Below are 16,120 nucleotides of genomic sequence, written 5' to 3' on the forward strand. Positions count from 1 at the left end.
AACATCATTAAATGGATAACAAGTTTCATCACCACCAGATCCTATCAAGTCAAATCAACCTCATCTGTATCATCTGTGTGGTCCTCACAATACGGAGTCCCCCAAGGATCACCTTTATCCCCGATCCTCTTCAATCTTATGATGATCCCTCTGGCTAAACCCCTATCCAAAGCTGGTCTAAATCCCTTCATCTATGCAGATGACGTCACCATATTTATCCCTTTCCAATCCAACCTTGCAGAAATATCTGAAAAAATAATCACTGGCATGAACATCTTAGCCTCCTGGGCCAATGCCTTCAAAATGAAATTGAATAAAGAAAAAACTCAATGCTTAATCCTCTCATCAAGACACTCCACTCTACTCCCAACCACCCTGATCACCCCTGACGTCACAATCCCAATATCCGACAATCTAAAAATCCTAGGAGTAACGTTAGACAACCACCTAATGCTAGAAACTCATGCAAAAGCCATGACAAAGAAGATGTTCAACATGATGTGGGTACTGAAAAGAATAAAACCATTCCTCCCCAAAAAAACTTTCTGCAATCTGGTACAATCCACAGTACTCACCCACGCTGACTACTACAACAGCATCTTCATTGGCTGTAAAGCCCAAATCCTGAAAAAACTCCAGACTGCCCAAAACACGGCAGCCAGACTCATTTTTGGTAAATCACGATTTGAAAGTGCAACACCACTCCGTAAAAACTCCACTGGCTCCCTATCAAAGAACGAATAAACTTCAAAGTCCACACATTGATCCACAAGATCCTCCACGGAGAATCTCCAAATTACATGACCAACCTAATCGACCTTCCAGCCAGGAACAGGTCCAAATTTTCTCGAACATATCTCAATCTTCATCTTCCCAATTGCAAAGGTCTCAAATACAAAACCTACTACGCATCCAACTTCTCCGTATGCATCCAACTCTGGAACGCCATACCAAGATACAAATGAACATCTACCCTTCCGAAAGCTGCTGAAAACATACCTCTTCAAACAAGCCTATCCAAACGACCCAACTTAGAGGCAGATGCACTAAACGTTTTTCATCGTTAAATGAGCCCTCGGGGAAGAATTTCCGATCCTTTCCATGCACTTAAGCCTATTTTCCGACGACAGTAGCAGCTAACGAAAACGGAATGGAGATGAGCAATTAGTGTGAAAACCCCATTGAAACGACATGCACTAACCTTTTCCGATTGCCTTTACGCAGGAAAAAGGCAGGAAAACTAACGAGAGGTCTGGACCTCTTGTTAGGACAGCTCTGTGCCAGGAAAAAGTGTTAAGTGAAAAAATAAACAAACTTTGAGCCAATCCCAGCGCATTAGCAGAGCTAAAAGCGCTGTGATTGGTCCAAAGGACCTCAGAAAACACATAAAAAAATAAAACTAAAAAAAGGATCGGGAGGGGGCAAGGGCGCTCATCAGGAGCGTCCTGTACGGACGGCCTTGCCCCCCCCCCCGCCGCTGCTCCCCACTTTCCGCCGCTCCCCCCACCCTGAAAAAGCAAAATTGTAGCAGCCCCTGCCCCCCTCCCTTCCTCACTACTCTCAGCTCCGCCTCCCGACATCCTCCGTCTGTGCCCCGCCCCCTTTGGGGGTCGTCGCCGCCATTCCCCTTCTCCATCGGGCCCCCCTCCCTCTTACCGGGCCCGTGCAGCGCCTCTCTCCTCTGTCCGAAGGCGCTGCACGGGCAAGAAGAACGCTGAATCAGCTGATGCCTGCCTTCGCGATGGCGCGTCTTTCTCCTCCTGGGCCCCTGACGTCAGACAGGGGCGGGCCCAGGAGGAGAAAGACGCTCTATCGCGAAGGCAGGCATCAGCTGATTCAGCGTTCTTCTTGCCCGTGCAGCGCCTTCGGACAGAGGAGAGAGGCGCTGCACGGGCCCGGTAAGAGGGAGGGGGGCCCGATGGAGAAGGGGAATGGCGGCGACGACCCCCCAAAGGGGGCGGGGCACAGACGGAGGATGTCGGGAGGCGGAGCTGAGAGTAGTGAGGAAGGGAGGGGGGCAGGGGCTGCTACAATTTTGCTTTTTCGGGGTGGGGGGAGCGGCGGAAAGTGGGGAGCAGCGGCGGGGGGGGGGGGGGGGGGCAAGGCCGTCCGTACAGGACGCTCCTGATGAGCGCCCTTGCCCCCTCCCGATCCTTTTTTTAGTTTTATTTTTTTATGTGTCAATTCAATTTGCCATGTGCTTGTGATTTGACTGTTTGTGGCATGCGCAGAGCAGCTAACATAACGCTTGGCTGCTCTGCGCATGATTTGGGGGCCGATTAACGATGTGTATTGTGATTCTTTGATACATTGTACGTTTCAATACCGATTCCAGCATGTGTGACTTTTTTTTTTGGTGCATTTTTCGTTATTTTAAAATCGTTAGGGACTTTAACGATTTAGATTTTTTTACGTTTGGTTGCTGCATCTGCCTCTTAATTTACAAACCTAATCCACACCACTAACATTAACCATACCTCAATCCTTCCCCCCACATCTCTTCCTCTTGTCCTTCTCTATACAATTGTGTTATCTCTGTGATACTTTGTACCCATACATTGTGTTATCTCTGTGATAATTTGTAACCACACATTGTGTTATCTCTGTGATAATTTGTAACCACACATTGTGTTATCTCTATGACGCTTTATACCCATACATTGTATTATCCCTGTGATACTTTCTACCCATACATTGTAAGCCGCACTGAACCTGCTATCGAGCGGGAAAGAGTGGGGTATAAATGCTACAAATAAAAAATAAAATAAATAAAAATAATAAATAAATAATGAACCTCATGCTTAAACCAGGATACTTGGGGTATGACATCATTCTCAGATTTACAGCCTAGCAGCAGAATATTATCTCCATTTTTTTTACTTTCAGGAGTCCACTTTGCTGGTTTTAGTCTTCTTAACCTTTTCATTAGTTTCTGTGATTTACCTCCTTCTGCCTTAAGTCTGTAAACAAGTTCACAATGGGCACCTTTTTAGTGCAGTCTGATCTGATGCAAGGGTATTAAGGACCCTAGGCATGCCTTGCATCTCCTTAACTTTTAGGCCTCTACACCCCTCCCACTTGAGAATATGATAATTAAACTGAACAATCATCAGGGGTGGACTGACCATTGGGACAATAGGGCAGTGCCCAAAGGCCCAGAGCAGTAGGCCCACCCTCCCCTAGCTTCCATCTAATTTAATCGCTTTTGATAGGTGGCTAGGGGCCCATGACCCTTATTGCCCGGGGGCCCAGACCACTGTCAGTCCACCCCTGACAATCGTGATAACTCCAACACTACCCCTCCCAGAAAAATCCTGTAGAAATGCATTATTAGATATCACCTTTTCAATATTAAACTTTGTTTTATATTTGTATACACATAATGAGGGAGATTTCAAAAAGACATTTACCTAGGTTCATGGGCTATTTGAAACGTACCCACCCTCCCTGCAGGAAGCAGTACACATGGATGGTCCTTTGAGCTTGTGTGGCCACGGGATGCAGTGTTCAATGAGAAGGCAATTTACTGCTGTGCTAACTGTCAACAAAGCAACCCAATCCACCCCCCCCCCTTCCACACACTTCTACCCCACTGAAAATTAAGCTTCCCTGGTGTATAGTGGCACCCTTCCTGCCCTCCCTGAATTAAACAAAAATGGTCACTGGTGTCTTCATCAAGACCCCCCAGACCCCTGTACCTCAAAAGAGGCAGGAGCAATACCCATTTGCTCCTGCTTCCGGGCCGGAAATCAAATATACTGGGATGCACCATGCATGAGGCAGGGCACTGCCATTTTGGAGAAAGCGCCGGAAGTTCCAGCGCTTTCTCCAAAATGGCAGTGCCCTGCCTCATGCATGGTGCATCCCAGTATATTTGTGTCTGTCATAATAAAATGAGTACAGGAAACAGAACAGAGCAGTCCCATGGCCCAGGCACAGGAGGTGCTGTGCTCACCTACCCAGAGGATCCTTGGTTTCATAGGCAGCAGAATGGCTCTTGGGACAGTGCCCAATAGAGCAGCAACCTTGGGGCAACCTCAGATTGATTTATTTGTACCCCACTGAACAGGGGCCTGCCTAGTTTAAGTGCCAGATACCGTCCACGGTCCAGAAGGTGGTTTGACTGATCTGGAAGTCAAAAGGGATCAGAATGAAACTGCTCCCTTTTCTCCACTACCTTCCCGAAAAAAATACACAACAAACCAAAAACATACACAGGAAAATTTAGGAATGAAGCTTAAACAGATAACATATCGAGAAACGAGCACGCTGACTTTGGAAGTAGTATGTTGTTTGGTGACATAGAATAGCATAATGTGTTTATTGGAACTTGCTTCCGGTAAGCGCAGTCTGTAGTTTCCTTGCTACAGTTGCCGTTCTACTTGCCTGTTTGACAGGTCAGAAGAACAAGGTGTGCTAAAGTACACTTTGGGATTGAGAGAAAGAAGAAAGTGGACAAGGGTCTTTTCCTTTCAGTTTCATTTTCTTTTGCCCTGGAGGTTGAGGGAGGGACTAGCTGCAGATCACATGCTTCTCTGTCCTTCCTTCTTCTCAGCTCTCCTTTGGGCGAAGAAATAATGAAGACTCCTCTTCCAATCGCTGATTCTGAACTGTGAGTCTTTTCTATATAGGTAAGTTCTTGCGCTCTTTAATCGGGTTTCTCCTCCTCTTCCTTTACACCTCAGCAGCTCTTTCCTCGGTGTTTCAATGTAGGGTGATCAAACGAATTGATACCCAGCCCGGAGGTATTTCTACGTTCTCCCTTCCCGAGCTCTTGATTTTGTCTCGGTTTAGTCTCTTTGTGGTCCGGGAAGACAAAACTTTTTTGTTGTTTTTCCGGCAGTTGTAAGAAACCTTATGACGTTTCTTTAAGGAACTGAGTGGGTTTTAGGAATCTTGTCGGTTTTAAATGCTCTCCTGCTGTTTTTTTTTTATTGTGTTCTGCTCCTTTCAATTGAATTCCCGGTTTGTAATCATGGGTGCCAAACACAATACAAATTACCCTTCCCTGACCACAACACAGGCTTGCTGGTTATTGGAGGTGCTCAGCACCCACGGCGGGCCCTGGCTCCTATATATTTATTTTTTTTTTAATTTCTTTACAGAAATTTGGAAATTAAATATTATTAGGTAATACATATTACCGAAAAATCTTAAAGGAAAATATTTTATAACTTTGTCCACAAATCTTTGAGTCAAGATCTAAGAAATTTAACATAGGTAACATAATTTAATATTAAACAGCGGAAGGGTGAAGCGTGTTACCACAGCCAAATATTAACAGCATTCTCTTGGTTACGGGTTTGCCTCCAGAGGCGAAACACTCCTTTCTTTTGATTCAATAAAATCTAACAACTTCGTAGAGTTAAAGAAGAGGTAATTAACCGAATTAAAGGTAATACAACACCTACAAGGAAATTTCAAAATAAAGGTTCCCCCTAACTTTAAAACTCTAGGTTTATAAATCAAAAATTCTTTTCTTTTCTTCTGAGTGGCACGAGCCATATCAGGGAAAACTTGTATCCTATGTCCCAGAAATAAATCATTTATATGTCTAAAATATGATCGCAGAATATTATTGCGATCAGGTTCAAGCACGAATGTTACCAATAATGTTGTTCTTTCAGTGATGAATTCAAGTGAGGTTTCCAGGAACTCAGTTAAGTTCAATTCAGCAGAAGGAGCTGCTTGAGATTTATCTTTAGGTAATCCAGGTCTTCCCGTGATGTACTGGGTTCTCGTTATAGGCGGATATGCCTCCTCCGGAATCCCCAGTACCTCCTTAAAATATCTTTTAAGCATATCCACTGCATTTATCAGAGGAGATTTCGGGAAATTTAAAAATCTTAAATTGTTCCTTCGTCCACAGTTTTCAAGGTATTCAAGCTTTCTGTCCTGGATATCTTATTGGTAACAGTGAGAGATAGCACATCACAAATTAAATCCGGAAAATCACATTGTGGAAAGTATATGAATTTATTTGCATTCTGCAGAGGGAAATAAGTATTTGATCCCCCACCAACCAGTAAGAGATCTGGCCCCTACAGACCAGGTAGATGCTCCAAATCAACTCGTTACCTGCATGACAGACAGCTGTCGGCAATGGTCACCTGTATGAAAGACACCTGTCCACAGACTCAGTGAATCAGTCAGACTCTAACCTCTACAAAATGGCCAAGAGCAAGGAGCTGTCTAAGGATGTCAGGGACAAGATCATACACCTGCACAAGGCTGGAATGGGCTACAAAACCATCAGTAAGACGCTGGGCGAGAAGGAGACAACTGTTGGTGCCATAGTAAGAAAATGGAAGAAGTACAAAATGACTGTCAATCGACAAAGATCTGGGGCTCCACGCAAAATCTCACCTCGTGGGGTATCCTTGATCATGAGGAAGGTTAGAAATCAGCCTACAACTACAAGGGGGGAACTTGTCAATGATCTCAAGGCAGCTGGGACCACTGTCACCACGAAACCATTGGTAACACATTACGACATAACGGATTGCAATCCTGCAGTGCCCGCAAGGTCCCCCTGCTCCGGAAGGCACATGTGACGGCCCGTCTGAAGTTTGCCAGTGAACACCTGGATGATGCCGAGAGTGATTGGGAGAAGGTGCTGTGGTCAGATGAGACAAAAATTGAGCTCTTTGGCATGAACTCAACTCGCCGTGTTTGGAGGAAGAGAAATGCTGCCTATGACCCAAAGAACACCGTCCCCACTGTCAAGCATGGAGGTGGAAATGTTATGTTTTGGGGGTGTTTCTCTGCTAAGGGCACAGGACTACTTCACCGCATCAATGGGAGAATGGATGGGGCCATGTACCGTACAATTCTGAGTGACAACCTCCTTCCCTCCGCCAGGGCCTTAAAAATGGGTCGTGGCTGGGTCTTCCAGCACGACAATGACCCAAAACATACAGCCAAGGCAACAAAGGAGTGGCTCAGGAAGAAGCACATTAGGGTCATGGAGTGGCCTAGCCAGTCACCAGACCTTAATCCCATTGAAAACTTATGGAGGGAGCTGAAGCTGCGAGTTGCCAAGCGACAGCCCAGAACTCTTAATGATTTAGAGATGATCTGCAAAGAGGAGTGGACCAAAATTCCTCCTGACATGTGTGCAAACCTCATCATCAACTACAGAAGACGTCTGACCGCTGTGCTTGCCAACAAGGGTTTTGCCACCAAGTATTAGGTCTTGTTTGCCAGAGGGATTAAATACTTATTTCCCTCTGCAGAATGCAAATAAATTCATATACTTTCCACAATGTGATTTTCCGGATTTAATTTGTGATGTGCTATCTCTCACTGTTACCAATAACCTACCCTTCAATTATGGGCTGCTCATGTCTTTGTCAGTGGGCAAACTTACAAAATCAGCAAGGGATCAAATACTTATTTCCACCACTGTATATGAATGGAATAGCTTGTTAGTACTTTTCTATCCACAAATGGTGTTCCTTTCCTTTTTCTCAGTTTTTAGTGTTTTTACTATTATTGTAAACCGCTTCAATTTGTGCGCAACGTAAGCGGTATAATTAATAAATGATAAACAAAATGATAAGAATTTCCTGTGAGGAAGAAAGACTTGGACCTGAGCGTTTGGGATTAGGAAAGTGTGTTGGATAAGTAACTTAAGATGCCTTATCGTATGTTCTGTGAACAAGGATATATATTTTATATTTGATCCAAATCTGGCACCTCCTTGCTCAATAAGAACACAAGAATAGCCATACTGGGGCAGACCGATGTGAACAGGATACTGAGTCAGATGGATCAACAATGGCCAATCCAGGTCACAAATACTTGGCAGAAACCCAAAGAGTAGAAACATTCCATGCCACCAATCCCAGGGTGAGCAGTGGCTTTCCCCACGCTCAAGGCAAACACCCTTCACTCACGGAAAATTAGTGGTACTGTGTCGGGGGCAGTTACTCCAAATGGATTAGTTTTGCACATACCATGCTCCACCAGCCGAAAACTCCTAACAACTATCCCTCCTGCATACCTTGTAAATAGTAGATCTTCGCCTGCGGCGAGCAGCAACTGATACATACTGCTCACACCGGCCCCACAGCCTTCCTTCTGATGTATTCCCAACTGTGCAGAAACAGGAAGTTGCATCAGAGGGAAGGCTGTGGTGCCAACATGAGCAGTGTGTATTAGTTGCTGCTCGCTGCAGTTGAAAGTCTGCTATTTAAAAGGTTAGGGGGATGTCTGAGAGACCATATGGCATAAAGGCGAGAGAGGGAGAGGGCAAAGCACTTGTGGGATAGGGCAGAGTTCTTCTGCCCACCCATCTTGGGCCCGGGCCCACCCAAAATTAGGTGTCTGGCTACACCCCTGAAATGAACCTCACTGCATTCCATGAGGGGCAGGTTCTGATTTGGGTCAGAAGTCCAATGGAGTAGAGTGTATACCACTTTCTACTTCCAAGAATGCAGTCCAGTAAACAGGGTGACTCATTTGTTTTGGGAGAGTGAAACAGGGCAGTGTTTTTCAAACCGTTAGTATACCCCACCCCCACCTCTATCCCAGCCAAGCTAGTTTTCAAGATACCTGCAGGAGAGAGATTTACCTGCACTGCATCCATTGTGGGTATATTTATCTCATGCATATTCATTGTAGTTATTCTTGATTGACTTGAGAAAGAGGTGTACGTATGTGTGTGTGTGTGTTTGGGGGGGGGGGGGGGTTCTGGGCCTCAGCCCCTAATTGTTTGGGATTATGTAGAAACTAGTAAAAAAGCCCCATTTCTGATGCAAATGAAACAGGGGCTAGCAAGGTTTTCTTCTGTGTGCATGTGGGAGTGTGTGTGTCCTTGCCCTCTGCCCTCTCTCCCTTCCCCTGTGCTGTCTGTCCCCTCTGCTCTCTGTCCCCTACCCTCTCGGAGTCGAATCCTTCAGTGTTAAGTTTCCTGCTGTGCTGTGTTTGTGTTACAGAGATAATGAGGGCTTCTGCCGTCTCTCCCCTCCCCTCTCTGAGTCCTTCACTGTTACAGAGAGAGCGATTTGATTTCGTGCTTTGCTGTGTTTTCCTTCACTGTTTGTGTTACAGAGAGAGTGAGGGCGGGGCAGACACTCAATGGGGAAACCGGATATCTCTCCCCCTTCACACTTCCGGCTGGAGGCTTCATTTAGAACGTTGGTGGTGCCTTTTATATATAGAGATAAGTCATCAAAACAATTTAATAGAACTGATTTGCAATCTTCAACAAAGAGCTAATAGGTTTTATTGCTATTACTATTTAGCTTATTAGGGTCTTGACATACCACCCTTCAGTAAAATCAGAACAGTGTACAATAAAAACAAAAGAAAAGAAAAGAACTAAAAAAAACCCCATAAGGCTAGGGATAGCAAAGAGTGGAAAGTAGAGATTTGTCGGTTCCAGAGCAGGCAGCTAGGCAACATCACACAGAGAGAAAGACCTGAGAAAATAGGTCATTTTTGAGAAGGGCTGGAAAACAGGAGTGAGATTGCTCACCATGAAGGCCATTAGGAAGGGCATTCCAAAAAGTGGGGGGCAGCACAGAAAAAAGCCGAGTGTCAAGTACTCTCAAGATCGAAGCAGTGAACGGGGGGGGGGGGGGGGGGGGGGGGGGAGAGACTTAAGTGAAAGGTTAGGGCTGAGTGTAGGGACCTAGATATGGTGTAAGGGGAAATAAGAGGAGACAGGTAGGATAGGTTCCCGGTATAAAGCACTTTATGATCGAAGGTAAGGATATTAAAGTGTATTAAAAAAAAAAGGGATAGGGAGCTAGTGATGGTGGACCAGAAGAGGTGAGACATGATCAGATTGGTTCTAGATCAGTTCCCACCTCCCTATTCCCACCTAGGACAATTCCCACCCTTCACAGTAATGAAGCATCACAATCTGAAATTTATCTCCTTCTCTTTCTCCTTCCAGATTGTTTGGGGGGGGGCAGTGCCCCCTTACACCCCCCCAAACATTACTTTCAGTCCCAATGTTCACTCTGCACTACTGGGGTCTAGAATACAGCTCCCCTCCCCCAAAATGTTTAGACAGACCTTCCGGCATTCTGACGGTCAGCGCCTGAAAGAGCTGCGATGCCACAGTCCAAATATTCACATTGCACTACTCCCCCCCCCCCCCCCCGGCATATTATTTTGTATTCTAGATTGTTTCCCCCCCCCATCCCAGAAAATTACCCTTGCCAACTTGATTCAACTCCGTCTGATCCGGCCTGTCAGCGTCTGAAAGAGCCAAGATGTGTCACACGCAAATACTTATAGGAGTTCAGACGTGAAAAAAAAAGCCCAATACAACATGCAAAAGGAAAAAAGAAGAAATATCGGTAACAAAAGGGTACGGAGGGTGGGAGATGACTGGGGAGAAAAGTCTTAGGAGGGAATTGTCCCAGGGGGAATTGATGGGTGGGAACTGTCTTGGTGGCAGCTCGCCGGATACCATAAGATCAAGGAGTGTGAGAAACCTCTTGAAGTCTTTTGGGGGCAACTTTAAGGAGCTCAGAATAAACTATGTTACAGTAATCGAGATGCGAAAATTCCAAAGAGTAAAGTGGCACAGAAGACCTCATCAGGTATGGCCTAAAAGAGCGCATAAGACAGAGTAATTGAAAACACGCCTTCGCCACAGAGGAAATATGCGGACTGAACGATAGTTGAGAATAAGGGACAACTAATATTTAAATTGTAAACCACTCTGGTCTTTGTGAACAGTGGTATATCAAGTGATGTAAACTATTAAACTATTTGAAAGATTGTACAAGCTGGATAGGCGTATTGTGGAGGGACAGGGTGATGGAGAGAGGGGGTGAGAGAGGGGGTGAGTGACCAGTAATCCAGAAAGTTTATCATTTCTAAAGTGCTTCTAGATGTACACAGAGTGGAGTTTACAGTCTACTCAAGACAAACATGTAGCAAACAAGATTCTCTCAGCCTCTAACTCTCACCTTCAGTCTCTGATGTCTCTGTCTATCACTTGCAGCTTTTGATCTCTCAGTCTCTCTCACCCACAGTCTCTGATCTCTCTCAGCCTCTGACTCTCACTTGCAGTCTCTGATCTCTCTCAGCCTCTGACTCTCACTTGCAGCTTCTGATCTCTCTCAGCCTCTGACTCTCACCTGCAGCCTTTGATCTCTCTCAGCCTCTGACTCTAACCCGCAGCCTCTGATCTATCTCAGCCTCTGACTGTCACCCGCAGCCTCTGATCTCTCTCAGCCCCTGACTCTCACCGGCAGTCTCTGATCTCTCTCAGCCTCTGACTCTCACCGGCAGCCTCTGATCTCTCTCAGCTTCTGACTCTCACCGGCAGTCTCTGATCTCTCTCAGCCTCTGACTCTCACCTGCAGCCTCTGACTCTCACCTGCAGCCTCTGATCTCTCTCAACCTATACAAACACAGCAATTGCCCAATGATGACTACAACCCTTAAACCTTTAACAATATTATCCCCTTACCCCATCCCTATCCTCCCTTCCATTCCACCCCTTTGCCTAAACAGCAGTACATTCTTGACAATAAAGAGAAATGGCCAATAGGAGAAAATGAGCTGCTTATACCAGGTTCTGCTATCAGCTTGCTCTATGTCTCCGCCTGTCCTCACTCCCTCCCTTAGCATCATGTAAGTAATCGTGAGACCACAACTTGAGTTCCCTATTATCAGTACTTATAATATACCTAGTGATACTCCACCGCAATCTCCTCCCCCCTCCCGTACCCCTTTAACACTACCTCCCCCCTCCATCCCCTCCATTCATTCCACAGTCATCCCAATTCATTCAACACCTGGCTTCTAACTTTAGGAGCTATAACATTTAAATATGCCTTCCATGTTTTAATAAATTGTTGCCTCCGTTTTGGTGTATATCGAGCACCTTTTGCCTCCCAAAGCATAAGCACATGCAGTTTATTCCTCCAATACCAGTATGAGGGCGGTATGTCCATCAGCCAGTGATTCAATATGCATTTTTCCCCAGAATGCAGGATTTACTTAGGAACAACTTCTCTTCCCTCGTCCTTACCACCCACACCAGTGATGAGCTAAACATTATCCGTTCAAATGTGAGCTGTATCCTATAACCCAAAATCCCCGAAACAAACCGGGCGAGACCTGTCCAGAACCTTGTTACCTTTAGATTGTAAGCTCTCTTGAGCAGGGACTGTCCTTCCCCATGTTTAAACTTGTACAGCACTGCGTAACCCTGGCAGCGCTATAGAAATGCTAAGTAGTAGTAGACACTGCCACATCCCATGTGCTAATGAGGGCATGCCCACGCCACACTTTCGGCATCTATCTGCCCCCTCCACCCCTGCATGCCATGCTTGCTTGCCCGAGAAATATGCCCTATGTATTGATGGAAAATGGCACTCCTGCAGTTCTGCACTATGCACTACCCCTGTTAGCCCTTTCTGCTATTGGATCTCTCATTCTTTGACTGTCACACACAGCCTCAGCTTCTGATGCTCTCAGATAGAACCTGCTGGGTCATTGCAGGTGACTGCCTTTGAACTGTTTTAGCTTGACACCATCTCTTGTGTGTAGCACTGCACGTGGTGATGAGTCACTGGGGAGAAAATGCAGGGGCAGTACATCCTCCTGCTCACTCAAAAGAAAAGCTAGCAGAAAAGAGAAGTCAGGAACGGGACAGTTGCTGCATCCCCTGCTGAGTCTGCATTGCCATTGGTCTGTTGGGAATTATGGACTGACTGGAGCCACCCCCCACCCCCAGGAGCCTGTCCCACTGCCTAAAGCCTGAGGTTTAATTCTTCATAGACCTATCCCAGGGGTGGGAAACTTTTATATTTAGAGGACCACACGAATGACCGTACTATCCCTAGCGGGCTGCACACAGAAAAGTAACAAATGCATCAATAAAACTCAATATGATGACTGAATGAACGTAAAATAACCAGAATGGTCTGTTACCATATACTTCTGTCTTTACAAACAGTTGCTAACACTGTCAAACAAGTCTTGTCCCGTTGTTGTATCCTTAAGTGGTTCCACTGACAACAAAACATTGGTCAGTGACGTCTGTTTAGGTCGGATTCTCTGCATACTTCAATTGGTCTGGAGGGCTACATAAAATTCAGTGGTGGGCTGCAGGTTGCCCACCCCTGGCCTAATCTCTCAGGGGAAGAACTAGGAGAGGGCAGCATTACTTAGCAAAGCCATGAAAGGGGCAGGGAAAGAAAGAGACTGATGTGGAGAGAAAAACAAAGGTTGATTGATAGAGCTGGTCTGGAGGGGGGTGGGGAGAGAAAGAAAGGCTGGTGAGGATGGGCTGTGGGGGAGAGAGAGGCTATGGGAGGGGAGAGTGGTGGGCAAAAGAGAGAGAAAGATGAGAATACCCTGGACGGGAGATGATGGGGGAAGGTAGAGACTGGTGGGGATGGGCTGTGGAGATAGTTGAGGGCAAGAGAGGGAGGGGGAGTGGTGAGCAACAGAGAGAGAGAGGTGGCCAAGAGAAAGAGATACTGGTAAAGATGGGCTGGGGCAGGAAAGAAAGAATTGTTGTGGGGGTTTCGTTTTTGGCACATTCCTCCCTCTGCTACCAATCCTGTACCTTTTATTTTAAAGAAAATTTGCCCTTATGCGGACTCTGATTTTCCTCAGATTTCTCTCTCAGACTTGTGACCCAGACTGACCGCTGTTGGAGACAGGATACTGGGCTTAATGGACCTTGGTTTGACTCAGTATAATTTAATTTACATTCTTATACTCTTATAAGGCATGTGCCCAGTCAGTAAGACAAGAAACTGGGAGCCATAGTCAGATCGGAAAAACAGCCCCTTAGGACCTAGACATACACTGTCTGCTGAGTTTAGCAGGGGCAGGCAGTTGAGTGGCCCCTATTGGCTAGTTCAGCCCCAGCACCCTCTGGCTGTGGAGTAGGAGCAATAGAAAAATATGTGGCAGCTCTCTGAAGAGGTTTCTTTTAGGGATATCACATATTAACTGCTTAAATGATTAAATGGTAAGTAAAGGCTTACTGATTATCCATTCAAATGTTGGTATCTGCCGGGCTGGCCTGCGTCAGAATCTGCTCAGGTCAGCACATAGCTGACTCTGTGTTCACCTTTCCCAGCATGCTTCATTGCTTTTCATGTTTGGGCAGGGTGGGCCACTAGTGGCCAGCTCAAGGCTCAACAAAAGCACATTGAGGTGTGGAACAGAGGGATGGTGAGCGTGTGTGGACATGATAGGAACAGCCCCCTGCCATATCATGTAAGCAGTTAACTTTTAAACAATATTTAGATCTTTAGTATTCTTCAGAAGGGTTCCCTTCTCAATTAAAAAGCCTCTGCAAATATGGAAAATCTGTCTCTTTTTTTTTTTTCTCTTGGAAGCTGAAAAATGAACTTTACACTATGGGGTTGATATTCGGCAGTGAGTGTTTTTTTTTTTTCTTAGCTGCCACCGGTGCTATTCCCGGATATTCAGTGCCGGGCTATGTCTGGGCACTGGATTGAATATCCAGGTCTATGCACCTGGCTGTCTCTTAATGCAGTTTAAATGCGATATTCAGCGTTAACCACATAAGCAACACTGCCTAAAGATAGGACTGACTTTTATACAGTCCGATTTCACCACTAAACTTAGAAGGTTGTGTTCTGAGTATCTGCATTTAACCATGTAAGTGCCAACTCTGCTCCTGGACCACCCACAAAATAGCCGGCTTTGAATTTAGCGGTTTGTGGTGATATTCAAAGGCACTAGCTGGTGAAGTGTTGCTTAATATCAGTGGATATTTATTTATTTATTTTATTGCATTTGTATCCCACATTTTCCCACCTTTTTGCAGGCTCAATGTGGTTTACAATACATCATGAATAATGGAATTATATGAGAAAAGACATTTAGTATTATAGAAGGATCTTGGTTAATATTATAATGATAAACATGATAGTAGTATAACAAGCAGATATTATAAGACAGTTCTGGATGTATGTGTAGGAGTTCACATTTGTTGATCTTTGTGGTATACCTTGTTAAAGAGATGGGTCTTCAGTAGTTTGCGGAAGTTAGTTAATTCATCAATCGTTTTTAAGTTGTGCGGCAGTGCGTTCCAGAATTGTGTGCTCAAGTAGGAGAAGGTTGACGCATGCGTTAGTTTGTATTTTAGACCTTTACAGTTGGGGAAGTGAAGATTGAGGAATGTGCGTGATGATCTTTTGGCGTTCCTGGGTGGTAAGTCTATCAGGTCTGACATGTAGGCTGGGGCATCTCCGTGAATGATTTTGTGAACTAGGGTACATATTTTGAACATGATGCGTTCTTTAAGTGGGAGCCAGTGTAGCTTTTCTCGTAGGGGTTTAGCACTTTCGTATTTTGTTTTACCGAATTTGAGTCTAGCTGCAGTGTTCTGGGCTATCTGAAGTTTCTTGATTATTTGCTCTTTGCAGCCAGCATAGAGTGTGTTGCAATATTCTAGATGGCTGAGTACCATTGATTGTACCAGGTTACGGAAGACGTTTCTTGGGAAGAAAGATCTTACTCTTTTTAATTTCCACATTGAGAGGAGCATCTTCTTGGTTGTGTTTTTTGTGTGACTCTCAAGTGTTAGGTGTCGATCAATGGTAACTCCAAGAATTCTTAGGGTGTCCGAAATTGGAAGATTCAGTTTTGGTGTGTTAATGGTGGTGAATTTGTTCGTGTTATGTTGAGAGGTGAGTATTAGGTATTGGGTTTTTCTGCATTGAGTTTTAATAACCCCAAACAAGCAATTTTATCCAGTCAGGAGCCATTTATGCTGGTTAAATCACTTTGAATATCAAGCCCTACATGTTTAATGAGAGGGGTTTCAGTGCTCATTGTTTAACTGTTACTTAAAAAAAAATACAGACATGGAAAGCAACTACTTGCCTTGGGATTTGTAGTGTGGAATGTTGCCACAATTTGGGTTTCTGCCAGTTATTTGTGACCTGGCTTGGGCACTGTTTGGGAAAACAGGATACTGGGCTAGATGGACCATTGGTCTGACCCAGTATGGCTACTCTTATGTTATGTTATGATCTAGTGTCTCAGCACAAAGTGCTGCACCTTGCTATATCAAATAACTTCCACTGCTGTGGACAGTTTTCATGGACTCTGAGTAGAGCATGACGCAGGGACAAAGTTTGTCCCCGACCCTTCAAGC

The 16,120-nt window shown here is 45.2% G+C and overlaps 1 protein-coding gene across 1 annotated transcript in view; it reads left to right on the forward strand.

Annotated features, from left to right (window-relative positions):
• The first annotated feature begins 4,560 nt into the window (after positions 1 to 4,560).
• Positions 4,561 to 16,120, forward strand: part of SERTAD1 (SERTA domain containing 1) — a 44,221-nt gene continuing 32,661 nt past the window's right edge. Inside the window, exon 1 of the mRNA XM_030218918.1 lies at positions 4,561 to 4,631. The gene's annotated coding sequence lies outside the window, so the exon portion shown is untranslated. The remainder of the gene's footprint in view (positions 4,632 to 16,120) is intronic.

Source organism: Microcaecilia unicolor, chromosome 11, assembly GCF_901765095.1.
Source record: "Microcaecilia unicolor chromosome 11, aMicUni1.1, whole genome shotgun sequence".
NCBI classification, from domain to species: Eukaryota; Metazoa; Chordata; class Amphibia; order Gymnophiona; family Siphonopidae; genus Microcaecilia; species Microcaecilia unicolor.